At 48.4% G+C, this 19,302-nt stretch overlaps 2 protein-coding genes across 3 annotated transcripts in view; one reads left to right on the forward strand and one right to left on the reverse strand.

Annotated features, from left to right (window-relative positions):
- Nucleotides 1-19,302, reverse strand: part of prdm6 (PR domain containing 6) — a 282,501-nt gene that overhangs the window by 140,677 nt on the left and 122,522 nt on the right. The gene's annotated exons all lie outside the window — the stretch shown is intronic.
- ppic (peptidylprolyl isomerase C) overlaps nt 947-19,302 on the forward strand; it is a 186,368-nt gene continuing 168,012 nt past the window's right edge. For both annotated transcript variants that reach the window (XM_069893519.1, XM_069893510.1), the window contains exon 1: nt 947-1,106. The gene's annotated coding sequence lies outside the window, so the exon portion shown is untranslated. The remainder of the gene's footprint in view (nt 1,107-19,302) is intronic.

Genomic DNA, 19,302 nt, shown 5'->3' on the forward strand with positions numbered 1-19,302 from the left:
CCCTCTGACACACAGACGAGTTGATCATGTCCACGTGGACATCATCGGGCTGATACCAATGTCCAGAGGTGCCACTTATCTGTTCGTGATGGTGGATAGGTTCACTAGATGGTCAGAAGCTATCCCACTCTTGGGACATCCTGCGTCAGGGCCATCATCGCCAACTGGATACCTCATTTTGGCATTCCTTCCAATATCACATTGGACAGGGGGCACAGTTTATGTCCAGTCTAGTTACATCACACCACACCCTACCAACCAGAGTCTAATGACCTGGTGGAGAGGTACTATTGGCATTTGAAGGTGGCCCTCATGGTGTGGCTCTGAGGCCTGGATAGGGTGGACGAGCTGCCTTGGGATCCTCACAGCGCCAAAGAATGTTTTGGCCACATTCTCTGCTGTGCTCGTCTATGGGGCCCCACTGACAGTCCCAGGAGAGTTTGTGCAGCAGATCATGGCCCTGCTTCATGAGAAGGGGGCACCTTAGCCCCCATACCAACCTCACGCCACGGTCCAAGTCCATCCTACATCCCAAAGGATCTGCAAATGCATCTTCATAAGGAGAGGCTTACACTGGATGCCCCTTCTGCGCCCATACAAGGGTCCACACAAGGTGTTATGAAACAATGGGACTAAATGCCTTTTGGACATTGGAAGTAGGCAGGAAACATTCATGGTCAACCGTCTCAAACTGGCACACCTTGACCTCAGCCAACCAGTAACTGTTCCAGTCCCACAGCGGAGAGGTCAGCCTCCCATTTCTACAAACTGTTAACAAACTGTGGACTCAGCACCTCCGAACACCGGTTCTGGGGTGGGGAGGGGGGGGGGGGGAGGATCATGTAGCGAGCTGCGCTGATCTGCAAGTAAACCGGGTCACAGAGGTGCAGGCTCCCACTGGGCTGACATCACAATGGTTCTGGTGGGAGGGGCCGAAAAGGATCATGGGAGTGGTGCTAATGAGCTCTCAGAGCGTTCCAGTCAAGTCAGTTGGTTGATTCAACTCACTCACAGCTTCTGTGTGGTTTTTTTTCTTTCATTCACTGCACAGTACACCGACCACAATAGGAAGAAAATGCAGGAGGAGGAGAAAAGGGTGGTCTAAGGTATTTGGCTGCTTTGTAGGTTTGCCCAAAGTGGAAGTATTTAGAAACCCACTCATGCCTTTAAAGAGATGCCTCGGTTATCTCTGGATTTGAGCACCATGTTCTGTACTTGGCCTCATGCACAAAGAACAAGCCTTCAGTGAACAAGGCACAGTGTCTGTTTCAGCACGGTGTTACACGGGGAAACTCAACTGTGCTATAAATGTACTTCACACTGAAAATTTCATTCTTCAAGAGACCTGCAGTGTTGTTTTAATGCTGATAAAATGATTTGGAGAAATTTCTAGGCCAATTGGCTGGAGTGCAGGCTGAACAGAATGGATCAGGTATGCAATGCACAGGAATGTTTAGTGTACATGTGAGGGCATTGGAGATCACCCCTGATGCATCATTAATGAGTCCAAAAGAGTGAAGTTGAGCGAAACTGATAAGCTTGTATTTGCAATAGAATGAAGGGACATCCCTGCTGGTCGACTGTCCTGAACTGAGGAGGGGGCTGAGGGACAGTTACCTTTATTCAGGTACCTGTGGGAGGGTCCATGGTGCAATCAGCCAGTGGGTGTGCCCAAACAGACAAATATATGCATTTAGTGGTTTACCATGTTCACCCCTTGTTTTTAAAAGGGTTGAAGTGTTGACAATACAATTACGTTAATTTTTTTGGATGATTTGGTTTTCTGCTGTGACCATCGTAGTACCGGCTGTGGCACAGTGATGGGGTCCTGGACAATCTGGGGCACCTGTGCGCTGTCATCGGCATTGGGCTGGTGGGTGCTCGGTGACGAGACTGGTATGTCATTTGTCGGGGCTGGGATAATGTGCCATGGCCCTGGTGCATCATCAGTGGCGAGGGATGGGAGGGGTGCGGGGTGATTATTGGCAGTCTCCGGAGTGTCTGAGGGCACCAGGTCCCTAAAAGAGACAGTGTCCTCATGCCCATTAGGGTACTCTATGTAGGTTTATTGGGGGTTAGCGTGGAGGAGGTGGACCCTTTTGACCAGAGCGTCGGACATGTGACTCCTCACATGTTTCTGGAGTAGGACTGGCCCTGGGGACATCAGCCCCATCAGTGTGGTCCCTGTCACCGATTTCCTGGGGAAGGAAAACATACATTCATGGGGTGTGGTATTGGTGGTCATACATAGAAGGGACCTGATGGAATGGAGTGTCTCAAGGAGGACTTGCCAGCAGGAGACTGGGAGGCCCCTAGACCATAGAGCTTCCAGACCGCAGCATTATCCCTTTCTATCTGCAGGATTCCCCGGGGGTTGTAGCTGGTGGTCCTGCTCGTGGCTATGCCTCTGGCCAGCAGGTGGTGGCAAGCTCATCACTCATAAAGGAGGACTCCGATTATAGCTGGGGAAGTCAGAGTGGAGACTGCGTAGGGCATCAATGACTGTGGCAACTGTAATGTCGGGGCGGGGGGTAGGAAATAGAAAACACAAGTAATCATCAATGACATTGAGGAAGTACACATTGTGGTCCGAGGAGGGGAGGGGTCCTTTGAAATCAACACTCAGGCATTCAAAGGGACAGTTGTCTTTTATTAGCTGTGCTCTGCCTGGCCAGTAGAAGTGTGGCTTGCACTCCACGCAGACCTAGCAATTTTTGATCATCAAACTGATCTCTTTGATGGGGTAGGGCAGGTTGCGTGCTTTGACAAAGTGGAAGAATCTGGGATTTGCAGAGATCATTGTGAAGGGCTTGTAAGCAGTCAATTTGTGTGCTGGCACAAGACCCATGAGATAAGGCATCTGGGGGAAAATTGAGTTTCCTGGGCCAGTCAAGATATTGTAATTGTTGATAGAAAGTTCAATTTTCCACTTCGATATCTCGTCTTTCTTGATTTTATGTCGCTACTGGTTATTGAACATAAACGCAATTGCACATTGGTCAGATAGCAAGATGAATCATTTCCCAGCCAGGTGGTGTCTCCTGTGCTGTACCGCCTCAACAATGGTCTGGGCCTGTTCTTGACAGAGGAGTGAGGAATTTTGGGGCCCTGGAGGGTGAAGTTAAAGAAAGCGATGGATCTTCCAGTCTGGTTAAGGGTGGTAGCTAAAGCGAAGTCTGATGTTTTGCTCTCCACCTCGAACGGGATGGATTTATCCACAGTGTGCATCATGGCCTTGGCGATGTCTGCCTTGATCTGGCTGAAGGCTGCACAGGCCTCTGGTGTTAGGGGAAAATAGGTGGATCTAACGAGGGGGTAGGTCTCGTCCACATAGTTGGGGACCCACTGGGCATAGTAAGAGAAAAAGCCCAGGCGTCTTTTTCCGGGCCTTGAGGCTGTGGGGGAGGGGGAGTTCCAGGAGCAGGTGCAAGCAGACAGGGTCAGGACCAATTATTCCATTCTCATTGACACAGCCAAGGATGGCGAGGTGGGTTGTGTGAAATACACATTTAGCCTTATTGTACATGAGGTTAAGGAGTTTGGCGGTGTGGAAGAAATTATGAATGTTAGCATCAAGGTCCTGCAGATCGTGACCACAGATGGTGACGTTGTTGAGATACAGAAAAATGGCCTATAGCAGGTACTAATTTCCCATTGGAAGACCGAGACGCCATTGGTGATGCCGAAGGAGAATCTCAGGAAATGATAGAGGTGGGTGTCTGCTTCGAACCCAGTATATTGGCGATCTACCGGGCAGATGGGAACTGACGGTATGGCAATTTTAGGTCATTGGTAGAGAAGACCCAATACTGTGCGATTTGGTTCACCATATCAGATATATGGGGAAAGGGGTACGCGTCCAGTTGTGTGTGTACCTGTTAATGGTCTGACTGTAGTCAATGACCATCCAGCTTTTCTCCCATTCCTCACTACCACCACTTGTGCTCTCCAAGGACTGTTGCTGGCGTCAATTATCCCCTCATTGAGGAGTCACTGCACTTCCGCCCTAATGAAGACCTTCTCCCCAGTGCTGTACTGCCTACTTTTGGTGGTGATGGGTTTACAGCCAGGGGTGAGGTTGGCAAACAGCGATGGAGAGGTGATTTTGAGGGTGGACGATCTGCAGGTTGTACGCGATGGGCAATCAGATTGTTGGCTTTGTGCAGTGGGGGAGGGGGCTGAAGGGTAGGTGGAGGGCAGTGGGCGATTTAAAATCTACTGGATACAGACAGTGAGGGGAGGATAAGGCCCATCGTACTCCATCATGACGCTTTTAAGGTGACATTGAAAATCCAGGCCCAGAGGCACGGCAGCACAGAGATGTGGGATCACCAGAAGTTTAAAGTTTCTATAGTCTGTGCCCCATACAGTTAGAGTCACTATACAGTAGCCACGGACATCCACCATATGACCTTGAAGCCAGGGAGACTTTGACTGGCCTTACAATGAGGGAGTAGTGCTACCATGTCGGGATGGATGAAGCTCTCCATGCTCCCATTATCAATCCCATTGATCTGGCGAGTTGATGGGGAATTACCTGGTCAAGTGTGATGGAAGCCAGTGTCAGATCGCTACTTGTCACTGCATCAGAGAGTTCAAAAGTTGAGTCAGGAGATGAAGGCATCCAAAATGGCGGCCCCGATGGCTCACATGTGGCGCTGCTGGATTTCGAAGATGGTGGCCAAGATGGCATCCCCCATGATTTGCATGCAGCACTGCTGGGTCTCGGAGATGGCACCAAAGATGGCGGCTCCAATCTTCCTGCAGCTAGACCAGGCCACATCATTCGCTGGACAGCATGTCCTTGGGTGCTTGCCCAGTCCACACCTTGGGTGCTCGTGGAGTACAGCAGCCGTGGTCAGGTTGTTGAAGGAAAATAGCGGTAGTGGGTTTGGACACTCTCAGAGTAGGGCTGCCATGGTGGGATTGCTGGCGGGACGTGACGGTGGCGGTACGTCCCGAATTGGCGGTGCCTGGGGCAACCACGAGGCAGTCATGTTGTCAGTTGGGTAGGCCCCCATGTTCTGACAGTCCACCTCCAGTGTGTCTGCCAATTCGACTGCCCTCCGCACACAGAGCTGACCTTGCTCTAGTCATCTCTGGTGGATGTAATTGGACCTGATGCCTGTGGCATAGGGATCTCTAATCAGGTCCTCCGTGTACTTCACATCACTGCCTTGCATTCACAGGGCCATCTGAGGGTATGCAAGGCCCAGAGGTACTCGGCGTTTGACTCCCTGTGTCACTGCTTTAGGATCATTAGGAGGTGTCTGGTATAGACTTCGCTGACCTTTCTCAGGTGCTGGCCTTGCAACGTGTCCATTGCCTCCAGATACGACATGATGCCCCTGATCATCGAGAACACCAGGGGCCCGACTCAGGAATATAGTTTCTGTAATTTATTGTTCTCCAACCAAATGATGATGATGCTTGCAGGAACACTTTGAAACAGCATAGCCGGAGTTCAAAGCTGGTAAATGCTTGGGCTATTGAGAGACAATTTCCAGCTTCTCCGGCTTCAAGATCTGCTCCCTTGTCAAGACTATTGCAAATAAAACTGATGCACCATCAGTGACTCAGAAGACTGAAGTTGATAGGCTTTTATTCACAATAGAATGAAGGTGCATCCCTGCTGGTCAACTGTCCCGAACTGAAGAGGGGGATGAAGGACAGTCACCTTTATTCATGAGCCTGTGGGAGGGGCCACATGTACAGTCAGCCAATGGGTGCACCCAGACAGATAAATGTATACATACAGTGGTTTACCACAACTCCCACTATACAAATAACACCGCATCAAGTTGTGGGGAATGACTCAATACCAAATGTTCATGCCTGACTTCAAATAAAATTTCTAACAGTATTTAGCACACTACGATGTAAATGAAAGTTGGGAAAGAGGCGCAACTTGTGGCTGAATTGAAATTGCCTGTTGTTACCTATTTCCCCCAGTCAAGACTACTTCCTGTTTCTTTAAATTTTGCTTTTATTCAAAAGAGACACATAACGATCGAACATTTGAACGTAACTACCGCAGTTATCAGGAGAGAGCAGCAAATATATAGAAAACACAGAAGTGCAATCACCTTTAAAATTAGCAATGAATGTCATCATTACAAATAAAAGTTACATTTTCCAAAAAGAAAGTGGAGTGCTCCCAATACTGAAATGTTCCTGCATACCTCTGAGAACTAAAGAAAATAAATAGATCCCAGCTGTAAGATTTTCAGTTGTGAGCCATCAGAATACTTCTCACACTAAAAAATTAAATGTGTTTAAAATTAAGAGACCTTTACATCAGTGGTTCGCAACCTTTTTCTTTCCACTCACAGACCACTTTAAGTAATCCCTATGCCATCGGTGCCCTGTGATTAGTAAAGGATTGCTTAGGGTGGGACGTGGGTGGGAAGGTTGAGAACCACTGCTTTAATCAGACCTCATTGACTCGTTAGGTGCACGGTTTCAGAACTCCAAAGGAAATGGGCCAATGACCATTTTTCTCCAGCAAAATATTTCAGGAACATTTGGGTCCGGAGCAGTGGTTCTCAACCTTCCCTTTCCTGCTGTCTTATTGTAGTTCCATGGTCATGCATTGTTGAGGCTGGTCCACTTGATATTATCGATCTCACACAAGAAAGGAAAGCTACGTGAAATCCGACACATACCCAGGAGGCCAAAGAATATCGAAGGTGACGATCCTGACATGTCAAAGTGCCTCACCAGGGAGATTAAATGATACAATTCTCTGCTGGGTTACCACGTGGTTTTCAAAATCTATTGCCCTCTTAGCTTCAAAGTTCATTTTTTACCACTTTCAGTGTTTTTTTCCTTCAAAGTTCAAGAAGAGTATCATTTCTTTTGTATTGGTTCAGTCAATGTCAGAATCAGTATTGTCACAAACAAGTCATGAAATTCGGGTGTTTTGTGGCAGCGTCATAGTCCAAACATTTATATTATAACCATCTTACAACATTACTATTAAAATTTAAAAGAGTAGTGCATAAAAAGTAAGGCAGTGACTTTGGTTCATTGATTAATCAGGAATCTGATGGCAGCGGGGAAGAAACGTCCTTATATCGCTGAGTGCTCGTCTTTAAACTCCTGTACCTTTTCCCCATGGTAGCAGAGGGCCTGGCCTGGGTGGTGGGGGTCTTTGAGGACAGAGTCTGCATTTTTTAAAACACCACCTCAATGGAGTAAAATCTGGTGCCTGTGATGTCGAAGGCCAAGTTAACAACCCTCGAGTTTATTCTTGTCCTGAGAGTTGGTGCTTCCATACCAGGCAGAATGCCAGAATATTGTTCTCAGTATGTCCACAAGTGTGTCCATGTGCGCGCGTGTGTGAGACAATGTAGGTCCAAGGCTCAAAAAATACTTTGTGAAGTTGGAAGAAGCAGGTGATTATCAGAGCTTGCAACAGAATAATTACAGGCTCCAACCTCCCCTTCCCCCCTCCATCTGACAAGCTTAACCTGATAATCATCTTTGAATGCATTTATTCCCCAAAAGCTTAACTGGCTCCATTTGAAAACAAAGCAAGCAAGAATAAAACTGGAAATCAAAAAGACTGCAGAGGGTGAAAATCCAAATGAATGTACGAGAAAGTGCTGGAAATACTCAAGTGGCTCAGGCCATATCTTTGAGGAATGTTACAGGTTGAAGAGCATTTATCAGAACAGAAGAAAAGCATGACTTTAGTTGCGTTTCTGCCCTAACTATCCGTGGACCTACTGCGAATTTCAGGACCTCAACAAAAGGTTACAACTTTGGAAACATCTCTTGATATTTGGATGATGTTTCATTATTTGAGTATTTGGAGATTGTTTACAAGTAGCAACCAGAAACAAAGTCCTTTATTATGTCAGATATAAGGCATCAAAAAGTCCTTTCTTCTTAACTAACACTGTCTGGTGCCCACGAAGAACATTTTGGCTTGGGTCTCTGTCAGTAAAAGGTCCAAACAAAACAGTAGAGTACAGACAAAAATTTGCATTGCATTTCTGAGTGAGTTCGTGCTAGTGTTAAGATAAAACACACTAGTTTAATAAAAATGAAATGTTACTGCTCTTTCTGCCTCTAGTAGCAAAAAAGAGTGATATCTTAGTGATATTGTGTGCAATGTATCTGAAATTAATAAACAAAATAATAATTAATTTTGTTCCAAACTTAGCCACAACGAAAAAAGTATATTGAGGTCACAAATTTATTCCTACTTATAAATTTGTTCGAAGTTAGTATATACTGCGTCTATGTCAAATAAAACTGGGTACCACTATGGGATGATTATGTAGTGGCTGAACACCATTGTATCCTCCTTCAGTATCTCATCTATCTCCAAGGCGGGCAGGGGTTATCAATAGAAGCAAGACTATCAATCAATCCATGGATTCGTCAGACATGTAATAGTCATTATCAGAGGGATGTTTGTGGGATCAGTTTTACACTATCAGGACATGATCTGCGCTCAGAAAAATCCACTAAACCTTTCATTATTTACTTAGCCAAACTTATCCACTGAAAAAAAAAGTACTGACGGTTCATTCATCGTACACAGTTTTGGAGTTGGATGTAATTTGTCTGGTTGTGATTCACCCTATTGATGTGGCTGGGTTTCTAGAGTCCCCTACTGTGAGAACTTTGTTATTGCTGTATTCTCCAGAAGTATTTTTGCATCCAGCTGCTAAATATAACATGGTTTTTTTTGTTTATTTGGAAAAATACCAGAAAATACTTTGTAACAAATGTATTCTTTTTAAAATCCTTCTTAGGCAGCCCTCCAGCATTGTTGATGCATTACAGTAGTTTTCACTTAATTATCGTCAATTACTCATACTTCACAATGGCTCCAAGTTTTAGAGAAAACAAATGGGGGTAAAAATCTCAGCTCAAAACATTGGTCCAAAATTGTTACAAATAGCTTTTAATCATTTAAACATTTTAAAAACTTCGTACAGCGGACAATTTAATATAAAGATGGGCAGAGCTTCCAAAAACAAAGAGCTGGACTGTCAAAATGTGTTTCCAATCACAAAGAAAAATAAATACGAATCATGGGAAAACTGGCCTCTTTAGCCAAATGCTGTAAAATATGTAATGTGGACCACTTAGACTTTACAGTTATAGGGAATAACCTTATTATTCATTGAATGCAACACTGAAGATTCAAATTACATCTGTCAAAAATGTGTTTGGATTATTTGCAAAGAAACAAATCACGTAAAGCAATTCCCTTCAAACAAGATTGGGTTAGAAATCTATTTGAAATATCCTATGCTACTGTCATTCCTAGACCTCTTAATGCCTGCAAAAAAAAGGCTTAAGTTCTAAAAAGTTGCTTTAAGTAAGATAGCAACTTTGTCACAAAATGGTGACATCATTTTACTTCTTGTGATGCTTTCATTGCATTGACCTCAAATAATTAAAAACTTAGCAGTTATTGGTCAAAGTGTTAATTTAAAACAAAATATGTAGTTTGTGACCATGAAATATTCAATTATAAATTAAAGCATTTAAAAGATTTTCCCCCACGTATGCAACTGAAATATTTTTAATTTTAAAAATAATTTAATTTTTAAATGTTTTCAATTAAAGTTACAGCAGGTAACAACAGTTCCTTCTGGTCCGTGAGCATGTACCGCCCAAATGCACCAATAAACCTAGGAACATTTTTGGAGGTTGGGGGGGTGGGGGTGGGGGGAGTCAAGAGCTCCCAGACGGGAGCTGGGTCACTGGCTCTACAATAGTGTTAAGCTCATCATACCACTATTCTTCAATACAAGCCAATTGGGGTTTCGGAGGAATCAAAATGTGATCTAATTCAATGAGAGCCAGTGAGACCATTCAAAGATTTGAATAACGATTTTACTTTCCTAGTGGAGTATTCAATGATGAGTTCAGTGACATTATGCCCCTAATTTAGATTATAGTCTACAAATGATCTCTCTGCTTTTTTTGAACATCCTTTCCAATGAAATTTGTGTATCTGACTGTCACTATTTTGGGAAGAAATAATGCATTAGGCAGCATGATAGCCGCAGACTAGACAAAATGTAAAAATGTAAGCCATTACAGTGCCGACAACCCGAGTTCAAATCAGGTGCTGCATTTAAGGAGTTCTCCCCATGTCTGTATGGATTTCCTCCGGGTGTTCCAGTTTCCTCCCACATTCCAAAGATGTATGGGGTTTGTAGGTTAATTGGTCACGTGGTATATTTGGGCGGTGTGGGCTTGTGGGCTAGAAGGGCCTGTTACCCTGCTGTGGGCTGGAAGGGCCTGTTACCCTGCTGTGGGATGGAATGGCATGTTACCATGTTGCAGGCTGGAAGGATCTGTCATCCTGCTGCGGGCTGGAAGGCCCTGTCACCCTACTGTGGGCTGGAAGGGCCTGTTACCCTGCTGTGGGATGGAATGGTCTGTCACCGTGCAGCAGGCTGGAAGGGCCTGTTACCCTGCTGTGGGCTGGAAGGGCCTGTTACCCTGCTGTGGGTTGGAAGGGCATGTTATCATGTTGCAGGCTGGAAGGGTCTGTCATCCTGCTGTGGGCTGGAAGGGCCTGTCACTGTGCTGCAGGCTGGAAGAGCCTGTCACCGTGCTGTGGGCTGGAAAGGCCTGTCACCCTGGTGCGGGCTGGAAGAGCCTGTCACCGTGCTGTGGGCTGGAAAGGCCTGTCACCCTGCTGCGGGTTGGAAGGCCCTGTCACTCTACTGTGGGCTGGAAGGGCCTGTCACCGTGCAGCAGGCTGGAAGGGCCTGTTACCCTGCTGTGGGCTGGAAGGGCCTGTTACCCTGCTGTGGGCTGGAAGGGCATGTTATCATGTTGCAGGCTGGAAGGGTCTGTCATCCTGCTGTGGGCTGGAAGGGCCTGTCATTGCGCTGCATCTGGAAGAGGGTGTCATCGTGCGGCAGACTGGAAGGGCGTGTCACCCTGCTGCAGGTTGGAAGGGCCTGTCACCATGTTGCAGGCTGGAAGGGCCTGTCATCGAGCTGTGGGCTGGAAGGGCCTGTTACCCTGCTGTGGACTGGAAGGGCCTGTCACCCTGCTGTGGGCTGGAAGGGCATGTTATCTTGTTGCAGGCTGGAAGGGTCTGTCATCCTGCTGTGGGCTGGAAGGGCCTGTCACTGCGCTGCAGCTGGAAGGGGGTGTCACCGTGCGGCAGACTGGAAGGGCGTGTCACCCTGCTGCAGGCTGGAAGGGCCTGTCATCGTGCTGTGGGCTGGAAGGGCCTGTTACCCTGCTGTGGACTGGAAGGGCCTGTCACCCTGCTGCAGGCTGGAAAGGCCTGTCACCGTGCTGCAGGCTGGAAGGGTCTGTCACCGTGCTGTGGACTGGAAGGGACTATCACCGTGCTGCAGGCTGGAAGGGCCTGTCACCGTGCTGCAGGCTGGAAGGGCCTGTCTCCGCACTGTGGACTGGAAGGGCCTGTCACCTTGCTGTGGACTGGAAGGGCCTGTTACCCTGCTGTGGGCTGGAAGGGCCTGTCACCGCGCTGTGGACTGGAAGGGCCTATCACCCTGCTGCAGGTTGGAAGGGCCCGCCACCCTGCTGTGGGCTGGAAGGGACTTTCACCCTGCTGTGGGCTGGAAGGGCCTGTCACTGTGCTGAGGGTTGGAAGGGCCTGTCACCGTGCAGCAGGCTGGAAGGGCCTGTCACTCTGCTGTGGACTGGAAGGGCCTGTCACCTTGCTGTGGACTGGAAGGGCCTGTTACCCTGCTGTGGGCTGGAAGGGCCTGTCACCACGCTGTGGACTGGAAGGGCCTATCACCCTGCTGCAGGTTGGAAGGGCCCGCCACCCTGCTGTGGGCTGGAAGGGACTTTCACCCTGCTGTGGGCTGGAAGGGCCTGTCACTGTGCTGAGGGTTGGAAGGGCCTGTCACCGTGCAGCAGGCTGGAAGGGCCTGTCACTCTGCTGTGGACTGGAAGGGCCTGTCACTGTGCTGCAGGCTTTAAAAAAGTAATGAACGGAAATCCAAAAAGCTACAAATGTCCAACAATCATTTCAAAAAACAACAGGAAAATTGAAATTTCCTTTAATTCTGCTGTTAGTCAGTGTTTAAATCCACTTGAATAACAGTTGCCCACCATCTTGAAGTTTACTGATATGTTTTCCCTTACTAATCACTGTTTTTATGAGGCTACCCCACCCAATAATGACTCATCCCTTAAGTCTCCTCCCTTTTTGCCCTGGCCATAAAGGTCACGTTACCTTCCCCTTTTCGTCAGTCCTGTACCTGGATCCATGCCAGCCAAAGTCTTGTGTGCATTAAAGCCTATTGTTCCTGCACCCTATGACTCTGTGGTTATTGATAGAGCCTAACATTTTAATGCACACAACGTCTCTCTGGTAATGGAGAAACTGCTGCACCCCGATTGCCTGGAAGTGGACCTCCAACTCCCAGGACCATCGGAATACTATGAACAGTGGATCAGATGCTTCAACAACTTTCTCAAGGCCACGGCTGAATTGGTGGATTCCGATGAGGAAAAGCTAAAGGTCCTACGAGCAAGAGTCGGCCAGAGAATCTTCCAGGCCATAAAGAGATGTGCTACTTACACGGAGGTGCTGGCCGAACTCCAGACCCTTTACAAACCGAAGCTCAATGAGGTGTACTCGCATCCCGAAAACAGCAGCCCGATGAGTCGGTGGAAGATTTCCTTCGTGCCCTATTCGTGCTGGGAAAAGACTGATGGGGTAGCCCTGCAGCTCCTGAGCCGATGGTCCAGTGAATCTAAGACCTGGTCCGGGACACTTGTGTGTCAGGGTTGAGGTCCGATTACATCAGGCAGCATCTGCTCAAACAGCACCAACTACTGCTGAATTGGGCGGTGCAGTTGACCAGAACCCTGGACTTGGCCCAGCGCCAGGTAGAATCGATAGTGGGGGAAGTTGGGTTCACTATGTGTGCTCTGCTGATGCCGCCATCTTGGGCGATGGCGCCTGGAACTGCCGACCTGACTGCTGCGGCCGTGGCGATCAAGCACTCGAAGTGCTACTTCCGTGGGCAAGCGAAGTACCTGCGATGACACTGCGAAAGGCGCTACCTGCTCCGGCTGCGGTAAGAGGAGACACTATCAGTGGGTCTGTGCATGTCCCACCTTCACTTCTGTAGCCAACCGCATGCATGGCAAGAGGAGCGCCATCTTACCCACTACCGCCCACCTCACTGACGTCACTTTTGTCTGGCTCCATTATTCCGCCCCCGTGGAAGGCGCTGTTTCTGTCTTCTCCCTCGACCTTGGCAGCGATTAGTGCATGGTCAACACAGAGGCCGCCATCTTGTACATCGGGCCTCTCCTCCGACAACGACAATGCTCCACTCCAGGCCTTGATTACGCTGAACCCTCATCCGATCGCCCACTCAATGATGGAGATAGGGGTGAATGGGCACAAAATTAACTGTCTCTTTGACAGTGACAGTACCGAGAGCTTTATCCACCCTGATTTGGCCCACGGACTCTCGCTCCCTGTCTGTCCGATGAGTGACTCCATATCAATGGATACCAAGGACCACCAAACTAACATCTGTGGGTACTGCGTTGCATCTCTGACAGTGGGGAAGGGACATTATAATGACTTTTCCCTGTTGGTCATGCCCCAGCTCTGCGCACTGATCGTCCTGGGCCTCGACTTCCAAAGTCAGTGCAGGAGTGTGACGATGGCATTCAGGGGCCCACATCCACCACTCACAATGTATAACTGACAACTCACTGACCCTCCTCCCTCCCCAGTGCCAGCCTGTGGCCTTTCCACCCTTCGGGTGTCCCCTCCATCACTCTTTGCTAACCTAACCCCCTGGATTGCAGACCAATAGCTACCAAAAGTAGGCACTACTGTGCCACGGATATGGCGTTCATCTGGGCCGAGGTCATCAACCCTAACTCCAGTCCCTGGAGTGGGAGCAAGCCCTAGATGGTTATAGATTACAGTCAGACTATCAATCGCTTCAGACAGTTGGATGCATATCCCCTTCGCAGGATAGCCAACATAGTCAATAAGGTTGCCTAATACCGGGTCTTTTCGACCATTGATCTCAAGTCGGCATATCACCACCTCCCCCTCCGCCTGGGAGACCGGATATATACAGTCATCGAGGCTGATGGCAAGTTCTTCCACTTCCTTAGGGTACCCTTCGGTGTCACCAACGGTATCTCCACATTTCAACGGGTAGAGGAGCACAACCTGGCAGCAACGTTCCCTTATTTAGACAGTGTCACCATCTGCAGTCATAACCAGCAGGATCATAATGCAAGCCTCGCAATTTTTTTGCGTACGGGAAAGTCCCTGAATTTGACTTATAATAGGGACAAATGTACCTTTAACAGAAATCGCCTGGCCTTATTTGGATGCATTGTGGCGCATGGTGTCATTGCCCCAGACCCCATCTGCATGTGACCCCTGATGGAGCTCTCAGTCCCAAACACCCTGAAGGCACTGAAGAGGTGCCTGGGGCTGTTTTCATACTATGGACAATGGGTCCCAACTACACCAATAAAGCCCACCCCCTGATAAAGTTCACTATGTTCCCGTAATCGGCGGAAACCCAGGCTGCTTTATACCGCATCAGAAAAGACATCACAAAAGCCACGTTGCACGCCGTGGATGAATCCATCCCCTTCCAGGTGGAGAGCGATGCCTCTGACTTCGCACTGGCTGCCACACTCAACCAGGCAGGTAGGCCAGTTGCATTTTTTTCCCACATCCTTCACAGCCCTGAGATGTGGCACTCCTCTGTCGAGAAGGAGGTGCAGGCAATGGTCGAGGCAGTGCGCCATTGGCGCCACTACCTGGCCAGTAAAAGGTTTACCCTACTGATGGACCAGAGAGCCATCACCTTCATGTTCAACACGAAGCTGAGGGGTAAAATAAAAAAGGACAAGATCCTTAGGTGGAGAAATGAGCTTTCTGCCTATAACTACAACATCTTGTACCAGCCAGGTAAGCTCAACGACCCTCCAAATGCCCTTTCCCGGGGGACATGTGCCAGTGTGCACCTCAACTGCCTCCAAGCCCTCCATAATAACCTCTGTCACCCCGGAGTTATGAGATTTTTCCATCTCATTAAGACTCAGAACCTTCTGTACTTCATCGAGGATGTCAGGTCCATGACTAGACATTGCCAGGTCTGCACCGAATGCAAGCCGCAATTTTTCTGACTTAGCGAGGCACACCTCATCAAGGCCACACGCCCTTTTGAATGATTCAGTATCGATTTCAAGGGCCCCCTACCCTTGTCTAACAGGAATATCAATTTCCTTAATGTACAAAAACAAAGGCGAGAAATCAGACTGCTCAAACTACAGGGGAATCACGCTGCTCTCCATTGCAGGCAAAATCTTCGCTAGGATTCTACTAAATAGAATAATACCTAGTGTCACCGAGAATATTCTCCCAGAATCACAGTGCGGCTTTCACGCAAACAGAGGAACTACTGACATGGTCTTTGCCCTCAGACAGCTCCAAGAAAAGTGCAGAGAACAAAACAAAGGACTCTACATCACCTTTGTTGACCTCACCAAAGCCTTCGACACCGTGAGCAGGAAAGGGCTTTGGAAAACACTAGAGCGCATCGGATGTCCCCCAAAGTTCCTCAACATGATTATCCAACTGCACGAAAACCAACAAGGTCGGGTCAGATACAGCAATGAGCTCTCTGAACCCTTCTCCATTAACAATGGCGTGAAGCAAGGCTGTGTTCTCGCACCAACCCTCTTTTCAATCTTCTTCAGCATGATGCTGAACCAAGCCATGAAAGACCCCAACAATGAAGACGCTGTTTACATCCGGTACCGCACGGATGGCAGTCTCTTCAATCTGAGGCGCCTGCAAGCTCGCACCAAGACACAAGAGAAACTTGTCCGTGAACTACTCTTTGCAGACGATGCCGCTTTAGTTGCCCATTCAGAGCCAGCTCTTCAGCGCTTGACATCCTGCTTTGCGGAAACTGCCAAAATGTTTGGCCTGGAAGTCAGCCTGAAGAAAACTGAGGTCCTCCATCAGCCAGCTCCCCACCATGACTACCAGCCCCCCCACATCTCCATCGGGCACACAAAACTCAAAACGGTCAACCAGTTTACCTATCTCGGCTGCACCATTTCATCAGATGCAAGGATCGACAATGAGATAGACAACAGACTCGCCAAGGCAAATAGCGCCTTTGGAAGACTACACAAAAGAGTCTGGAAAAACAACCAACTGAAAAACCTCACAAAGATAAGCGTATACAGAGCCGTTGTCATACCCACACTCCTGTTCGGCTCCGAATCATGGGTCCTCTACCGGCATCACCTACGGCTCCTAGAATGCTTCCACCAGCGTTGTCTCCACTCCATCCTCAACATCCATTGGAGCGCTTTCATCCCTAACGTCGAAGTACTCGAGATGGCAGAGGTCGACAGCATCGAGTCCACGCTGCTGAAGATCCAGCTGCGCTGGGTGGGTCACGTCTCCAGAATGGAGGACCATCGCCTTCCCAAGATCGTGGTACATGGCGAGCTCTCCACTGGCCACCGTGACAGAGGTGCACCAAAGAAAAGGTACAAGGACTGCCTAAAGAAATCTCTTGGTGCCTGCCACATTGACCACCGCCAGTGGGCTGATATCGCCTCAAACCGTGCATCTTGGTGCCTCACAGTTTGGCGGGCAGCAACCTCCTTTGAAGACCGCAGAGCCCATATCACTGACAAAAGGCAAAGGAGGAAAAACCCAACATCCAACCCCAACCAACCAATTTTCCCCTGCAGCCGCTGCAACCGTGTCTGCCTGTCCCGCATCGGACTTGTCAGCCACAAACGAGCCTGCAGCTGACGTGGACTTTTACCCCCTCCATAAATCTTCGTCCGCGAAGCCAAGCCAAAGAAGAAGAAGATAGATGAGTACTCCAGGTTCCCTTTTGCCATCCCCTGCTCGGATATGACCACGGGGATGGTTATTAAGGCACGCGTAGCATCTTCACTCTGTTCGGGTACCCTAACTACACCTACAATGATCGGGGGTCCTCGTTCATGAGTGAGGAGCTGCAGCAGTACTTCCTGGCCGGAGGTAGAGCCACCAGCAGGACCACCAGCTACAACCCCAGAGGTAATGGTCAGGTGGAGAGAGAGAACACCACCATTTGGAAAGCTGTGCTCCTGGCTCTCAAATCCAGAAACCTGCCGGTATTCCGTTGGCAAGATGTGTTACCCGAAGCTCTGCACACCATCCGATCACTCCTGTGCATCGCCACAAACACTACCCCGCATGAACATATATTTGCCTTCCCTAGGAAGTTGGTGAATGGGTCCTCAAAGCACCCCTGGTTGGCAACCCCAGGACCGGTCCTGCTCCGGCAATATGTGAGGGGCCATAGGACAGACCTGCTGGTCAAAGAGGTGCACCTCATACATGCAAACCCACATATCATTTATGTGCAATACCCTGATGGCCATGAGGTCCCAGTACCCGTCCAGGGCCTGGCGTGTGCCAGAGAGCCCGGAACTACCCCATCCATCCCTATTTTTCACATCTCACCCCATTGGGATTCAAGTTGCCCGGTACACCCTTCCTAGAACTCACTACGACAATGCTGACCCCCCGACAAGGTACAGAATCCTTCCCCTTCCCATACTTTTTCAGTCAGCACCCCGGCACAGACAGTCCCTTCCCCACACAAACAGATGGCCACTCCCCTCCAGACACCCATCCGGCATCACAGCAGACCATCTACACGCCTGCTCCTCGCCGGTCCCACAGGCGAAGGAGGATGGCGGCACGGTTGAACCTCTAGCATTGAGTGTTTGTAAAAGTGGAATTCTGTTTTAAAAAGGAGGGGTGAATGTACTGATATGTTTTCCTCTACTGTTTAGCCCTTACCAGTTACTGTATATATGAGGCTGGTGCGCCCACTAATGACTCATCCCCTAAGTCTCCTCCCCTTTTGCCCTGGCCATAAAGGTCATGTTACCTTCCCCTTTTCGTCAGCCCTGCACCTGGATCCAGGCCAGCCAAAATCTTGTGTGCATGAAAGCCTATTGTTCCTGCAACCTATGACTCTGTGGTTATCGATAGAGTCTATCATGGAGTCTAACACAGGCCAAGATTGAACTAGCTGAATAGAAAAAAAGAAAAATTATAATAGTGTTGATCTGGGCTGTCTCTTCCAATATCATCAAAATCACAAATGTTGACTAAAACTTTCTCAATCTGTCACCTACTAAAATACTATCCCCTAACTCAATTGCTGGGTGACTTAATAATAGGGCCTATTACTGTGCTAAATTAAAATTATATCAGCTCCTAATAGATATTAATATGAGAGCAAAGAACAAATTGCTGATAGATAAGCATGGGTCCCAGCTACGCTTGACTGCTTGAGGGCTTTGTGGAGTCAAGTCACCTTTATTTATCGTTCATACTATGCTTGCACGGTAAAGACGAATGGCGTTTCTCCAGGACCGCAGATCATATTAACATAAATATAAGTTAGATTAGAAGTTAAACACGTTAAAATATTTAAATATTAAGACATATACAGTAAACATCCACGGTACACTATCCACATCTGTTCTGGGAATTCAGGAGCCTGATGGCTTGGGGGAGAAAAAAAACCTGTTGTCTAATCTGACCTGAGTGCTATGGTACCTCCGACCAGATGGCAGAAGGGAGGAGAACAGATTACGTGAGGGGTGTGTGGCGTCCTTCCCAATGTTGATCATGCTTCGCCTGCATCAAGTGTTGTCGATGTCCTTCATAGTAGGAAGGAGTTCCCCTATGATCTGTTCCGCTGACTTCACTATCCTCTGCAGGGTCTTGTAGTTCAAGGAGGTACAGCTTCCAAACCAGGCGGAGCTGCAGTTGCACAGGATGCTCTCAATACATCTTCTGTAGAATTTAGTGAGGATGGAGGGTGGGACATGCTCGTTTGTCGTGCATGCTGCGCTGCTTAATGGGGAGGGCTTGGCTTTACAGACCCACTGATAGTGTCTCCTCTTACCACAGCCAGAGTAGAGGCACTGCTGGGCTTTCTTGGCTATGGAGCTGGTGTTAAGGGACCAGGTGAGATTCCCCGCTAATACCAGGTCAAGCCAGCGATGATCAGCGGACCAGGTCCCCCAGGCCCTCTTGAAGACGACAACTATCCCTTTTGTTTTATTAAGGTTCAGATGCAGGTAGTTGGCTCTGCACCAGTCCGTTAGTGTCTGCACCTCATCTCTGGATGCTGCCTCCTCATTCCTACTAATAAGGCCTAGATTCTTACTAATAGAGCAATCCAGTGCACCCTTTGTGGCATTTTCTACATTGGAGAGACCGGTCGCAGATTGGGAGATTGT

This window comes from Narcine bancroftii, chromosome 1 (genome assembly GCF_036971445.1).
Source record: "Narcine bancroftii isolate sNarBan1 chromosome 1, sNarBan1.hap1, whole genome shotgun sequence".
Taxonomy (NCBI): domain Eukaryota; kingdom Metazoa; phylum Chordata; class Chondrichthyes; order Torpediniformes; family Narcinidae; genus Narcine; species Narcine bancroftii.